The 6,385-nt window shown below is 44.1% G+C and overlaps 1 long non-coding RNA gene across 2 annotated transcripts in view; it reads right to left on the bottom strand.

Annotated features, from left to right (window-relative positions):
• Window positions 1-6,385, bottom strand: part of LOC140632680 (uncharacterized) — a 74,264-nt gene that overhangs the window by 65,524 nt on the left and 2,355 nt on the right. The gene's annotated exons all lie outside the window — the stretch shown is intronic.

Consider the following 6,385-nt stretch of genomic DNA (forward strand, 5'->3'; position numbering starts at 1 on the left):
TTTCAAGGCCAAGCCCAGAAGTGGCTCACCTCACTCACGTCCATTCACCAGAATCCAGTCGTCCAGCCCCAAGTGAAATGCAAAGGAGGCTGCGAAATGTCTAAGAAGAGAACAAGGAAAGGGAAACTCAAGGCACTGCTTCGGCTGTGAGAAGTCATGGAAGGCTTCCTTAGGGAAAAAGCAACTGAGGTATGAAGAAGGTACACTGCCTCCCGAGGAAGTGCTAGGGGACACCTAAATGGGGAGGGATTTCCAGCCCTCTAAATCCCTCAGCTCTTTTTTAAAAGTAATTAATTAATTAATTTGAGACAGTGAGAGGGAAGGGCAGAAGGAGGGGTAGAGAATTGCAACCAGGCTCCACATCGCACACAGAGTCCCCAATGTGGGGCTTGATTTCATGACCTTGTGTGGTCATGACCTGAGCCAAAATCAAGAGTCAGATGCATAACTGACCGGTCAGGCCCCTCTGCCCCCCACCTTAGCTCCTTTATAATTGGTTTATTTGAGCTTAGGCAGGCTTTAACTAACCAGTCCAAATTTAATAGTTAATCTGGTTTATATTTTTCCATTTACCTCTTCTACTAATGAAAAGCATTTATGGAGTGTTTGCTAGGTGAAAGTTGTAGAATAAGGCTCTCCACGATAATACGTGGCATTGTTATTTCCCTCGGGATCTTTGATCTAGTTGAAAAGATAAGACAAATGTGTAGAAAGTATTAAATTAAATAAAGTATTGTTTATAAAAGCTTAAATAACCAAAATGTATTATCTCTCAGAGCAAGACAGCTGAGTGGTTTGAAATTAGGTAATCCATGGTTCATTGATGCCATCAAGGACCAAATTCTTTGTCTTTCAGTTCCGCCATGCTTGGGGTTGGCTGTATCACCACATTTCATATGCAAACATGGCAGTATTAAGTGGAAGAAGAGACAGAAAAGGTACATTTCTTTTTGTGTGTCCTTCCCTGAGGTACCCTGGCAGATTTCTTTCACACTGTATCATGTCAATGTACATGCCCAGAATAAACATGGCCAAAAAGATGATGTCAATCATGATTTACTTCCTGTGGGGGACTTGCTTCCTCAGAATGAAGAATGAAATAAAGATTCTGTTACAAAGAGAAAAAAAAAGTAATAGTAGCTATTTTTTTAAAGATTTTATTTATTTGCTTGAGAGAAGAGGAAGAGCATGAGTGAGGGGCGAGGGAGGGTCACAGGGAGAGGTAGAAGCAGACTCCCCTCGGAGCAGTGAGCCTGACACGGGGCTCGAACCCAGGACCTGGAGATCATGACCCAAGCAGAAGGCAGATGTTCAACCAACTGAGCCACCCAGACACCCAGGAATAGTAGTTACATAGCCCCAAACAGTTTCTGCCATGGAGATGGTGCTAAGTGCTAAAGAAGTACTCAGACATGTATTATAACAAGAGAATCCACTGTGGGGCTACCTGAATAAGCTTAGCCAAATTTCATGAAGAAAGACTCTAGCATCAGAGAAGGTTTTTCAGGCAAGAAGACAATGACCAAGAGAGAGGAATGTATAAGGATTGATGGGCAATGGAAGGAACTGTCTGACTGGAGCAGGGAAATCTATGGAAGCCTAAGGAAGTCTGAGCTTGGGGAACGAGGGGGTAGAAATAGTGAGGTGATGTCCACAGGCCCATCCCAAGGTGCTTATCCCACCCTCTTTGGGATAGTTCAGGATGAAAACATTATCTTCCAAGTTCAGATATTACCAGATTATTCTTTGTGGTCACCAAATGTACTCAGCTCTCCTGGGATATCTATTTACTTTTCACAATGACATCTGTGATGATGAATCTTATGTGTCAACTTAGCTAGGCTCTGGTACCCAGTTGTTTGGCCGAATACCAGTCTTGATGTCAGTATCTTTTAGATATGATTAACATTTAGGTCAGTAGGCTTTGAGTAAAATAGATCACCTCCACAATGTGGGTGGGTCTCATCCAATCAGTTGAAAGAAAAGAGAAAAGACTGAGATCCCCAAGGAGGAAAGAATTCTACCTCCATGCTGCTTTTGGACTCAAGACTGCAACATTAACTCTTGCTGGAACTTCTAGCCTATAGGCTTGGCTTGTAAATTTTGGACCCCACCACCCCACAATATCGTGAGGAAATTCTTTTTTTTTTTTTTAATTTATTTTTTATTGGTGTTCAATTTACTAACATACAGAATAACCCCCAGTGCCCGTCACCCAGAGGAAATTCTTTAATATAAATCTTTCTTTCTTTTTTGTTTAAGATTTATTTATTTATTTATTTGAGAGAGAGAGAGAGAGAGAGAGAGAGAGAGAATCCTCAAGCAGACTCCCTACTGAGCACAGCATCTGATGCAGGGCTCGATTCCAGGACCCTGAGATCATGAGCAGAGCTGAAATCAAGGGTCTGCCACTCAACTGACTGGGCCACCCAGGCACTTCCATAGATCTTTCTTTCTATGTGTGCGTCCTATTGGTTCTGTTTCTCTGGACAACCTGACTAATACAGCACCTCTGATGAAAACAATCTCTCATTGTGAAGACTAGCTTGGATTTTAGGCTCTAGCTTTAGCCCACCCAATAAGATCTCTGAGAAAACAACACTTGTCTTGCTTTCATTATGTGATTGCATCTTGCCTGGTCAAATGATTTGCCTGGTGGCATGGGCCCTACTGGGAGACAGAGTTCCTGAGTGTCAGAGAGCTTCCACCTCAGGCTTCTTCAGGGTCTAGATCGACCTTTTTTGGCCTCCATAGGCCTAACCGAACTTCCATTTCTCTCCGTGAGCAAAAACGAGCTTAGGGAGACTAGTCTGGGGGAAGGTCATTATGTTAGTGTCCTGTATGTAGTCTGCAAGTCCCCTTAATGAGAAAGACTCAAAGTCATCTATGAAGAAGGATGCTTCTTGCAGTTCCTATCTCTGTGTTTAATCCATTCCTTATATCAAATTCTCTCTGTTGAAATACCTGGGATGGTATCCGCCTTTCTGTTTGGATCCTGACCGAAACAAATGCTTGATGATATGAGCCATTAATATTATCCGAAAAATTTGACTTCACACACAAACACACATATGCTTGCACACACGCGTTCACACATATTTTCCTACTCATCATACATCTCTCTGATTAGAATTGTCTTCTCACATAGGTTTTCTACAGAAAGAATTTTTCTTCAGCAGACATATAAAACATGGATAGTCTACTTGAAAGCTATATTTTTCACTATAAGTGAATACATTTGAATGCTGGTTTTTATACATCATTCTCTGGCAGCTTTATTTCAGCTACGGACACAGATCTATTTCTGGGATGCTGGCAATGGGTATCCTATACTTGCCGAATGAGGGTCAGAGACTAAACTGTGTAATTCCAGCAAGATGAGGACACCCTGACCAGCTGATCAACCTCCTCTCTTATTCTTCCCCATATTGGTGTCAAGTATGAACCTATTTTTCTTCAAATAGCAATAGCTAATATTAAAAGACAATGTCCTCTTTTTGAACACATTATATTCCTTTCTTTTAATTCTTTTCCAAATAAAACCTCTCTGAAGAGAATCTAAAAAGCCTTGAACCTTAAGATATAAATGACCAATATAGCTAAACCACCTCCTCTAGGAGAGTATTTTAATTTTATTTGCATTTTAATAAACTTTAATTGGTTTAAATCCAAGGGATCAAGCATTGATTTTAGAATCTCAGAATTCACTAAGCTGAGTACTGGAGTATTTCTCAGTGAGAAGGGATAGGAGAGAGGTGGGCCGACACTCAACTGCTCCTGAAAGTCCTACAAACAGATGCCTTCTTTAGCTACCCTTTATGTTGGCACTGATATAAAGACACGTTCAATCCCACACAATCCTTGACTGTCCTTTGCCAGACCATAGCTGATCTCCTTTTGGCCAAGGCCACAGTGGAGCACCCTGGGGGAGGCCACAGGGCACCTACACATCTCATAACAGCCTCTTTTGTAAGCTAAACAAATATTTGCTTCCAGCCTGCAGAGCCGATTCCCAGGCCTGAGTTTTCACACGTATTCATGTGTACCCCTGCTGCTCACAGTGGTGGCTGCACCAAACTCCTGGCTGGACCCCTCAGGCCAGCTGAGCAAACAAGATGTATGCAGTGGCAGTCCCAGTGCATCTGAGCAGCTAAATGCCCCCCGGCATCCTCTGTGAGCTTTCACAGACCTTTGTGCCAAAGGGGTCTCTGGCTGTGACCTGGGGCAGGTTCTAGATGTTTCCAGTACTCAATTCACAGGCAAGAAATGATGGCCCAACTCTAATTCATATCTTTGGAAACTGGATACAAGGGACATGGCTGGAACATGCATGAAATGATAACCCCAAGTGAGATCTAATAATAAACCAAAGTTTAAAATGAATCTAATGGGACATTCCTGGAGAAAAGTAAAAGGGGTTCATGTCTAAATGCTGGGGCCTCTAGATGAGGCCAGGCTTGCTATTCTGCATCTTTGAACTTGAGCAATGGGCCAAGTCTTTTCAGATTGCCATCTGCTCATCTGCAAGATGATGGGGACTGGGTTTTTTCCCTCAAGCTTCCCCACATGTTCTGTGTATTCATTTGCTGGGGCTGCCACAACAAAGTGCCACAAATCAAGGGGCTTAAACAAAGAAATTCATTGACCCCTAGTTCTGGAGGCTAGAAGGCTGAAATCAAGTTGGTTCCTTCTAGGCTGTTGGGGGGGAGGGCGGGGGGGATCGGCTCCATGCCCTTCTCCCAGCTTCCGGTGGCTTGCTGGCAACCTTTGGCATTCCCTGACTTGTAAATGCATCACCGCCATTCCTGCCTTCGTCTTCACACGACACTCTCCTTGTGTGCGTGTCTGTCTCTGTGTCCAAATTTTTCCTCTCTAAGAACACAATCATATCTGGTTAGGCCCCACCCCAGTGACCTCATCTTAACTTGATAATCTACAAAGACTCTATTTCCAAATAAAGTCATCTCACAGAAGTACAGAAATTAGGACTCCAGCATCTTTTTGGGTGACATAATTCCATTCGTAACCCTCTGACCTGATTCTTGCAGGCAAGCCTCCTGGCAACTATGGAGCTGGCCTTCCCTCTGCAGCCAGCCTGTCATTGGTCTCCTCCTGCTTTTCTGTAGAAAGGCAGAAGGATAGATAAACGCATGTCCTAAGGATCCTTTTCCAACTGTGTAACACCAGGTGAGTCCCCTTCCCTCTCTGGGCCCCCCTGTTTCCTCATCTAAAAGATGGTAATAATAGGTTTGCTGAGAGAACTCAGTGACCTAAAACAAAGAAGTACTTGGCTGCCACATTGTAAGTGCTCAACTAATTACAGATATTATTATTTATTCCCGTTGAGTCAAGGAGAGGATGGGTCAGTGATTCCCTAACCTTGGCTGCATATTAGAATCATCTCAGGGAACTTTATAAAAACTCTTGGCGCCCAGGTCCCACTAGAGATTCTGACTCCATTGCTCTGGGATGGGATCCAGGCAATGATATATTTAGAAGCTCCCCAGTTTAATTTAATAGGCAGCCAGGATTGAGAACCACTAGAATAGTTGAAAGGATTGAAACCTCAATGCAGTTGAAAGTCAGAGGAGGTTGACTTGTAGCTACTTAGCCAGACAGTCCAGGTTGGGGGAGATGCCAAGGACACTCTTAGAAAACTTCTAAATGACATGACCTAGATTTCAGAGCCATTTCTTGCTCTGTGGTCTCCCTGTAAAATTGTTTCCAGGCCTCCCTAATGAGGGAGCATCCCCACTGAGACACTCCCCTGGGCTTTTTCTCTCACAGGGATATTCCATCCACTTGCTTGCCCACAAGACACAGATGTTAGGCTTCCCCTCTCAGCTCCAGGTCTGGTTATGCCAGATAACAGCTCAATGCGCTACCCTCCCTAGGGATATTTACCTAGGGGTGCTCATCATAGGTCTCAAAGAATTCTCCAGGGAAGAAATTTCAGATGGGTAGACTGATAGGATGGTGGAGCCTCTTATACTCCATGCGGTCAGAACTGCTCGCTCTGAATAAGTGTGACTCCTAATACCCCTACCCTGGTGAACTGGAGAGCTTCTATTTTACCAAATAGCTCTCTCTCACTTCCTCACTCTACCCCCTGGACCAGATTCCTTCTCCACATTAAATGCGGGCTCCAGAGGCAGCTGTCCTGCAGAAGTGATGCAACCTGCATCAGTGGCTTTTGTTTCTCAGGCACCCTTTCCTGTGGGCAGCCCGCCTGCCCCTTCCCTCTCTGCAGTGCATGCTTGTCCACTCAGCATCGGACACTTGCCGCTCATCATCCGTTTGAGTCCTGGGGTCTCTGCAATTCTCCTGGGGGAGGGCCAGCGACTTTTTATTCTGTGAGTGAATGAGTAATATCAGATGAAATGAC

The sequence above is a fragment of the Canis lupus genome, chromosome 4 (assembly GCF_048164855.1).
Source record: "Canis lupus baileyi chromosome 4, mCanLup2.hap1, whole genome shotgun sequence".
NCBI lineage: Eukaryota > Metazoa > Chordata > Mammalia > Carnivora > Canidae > Canis > Canis lupus.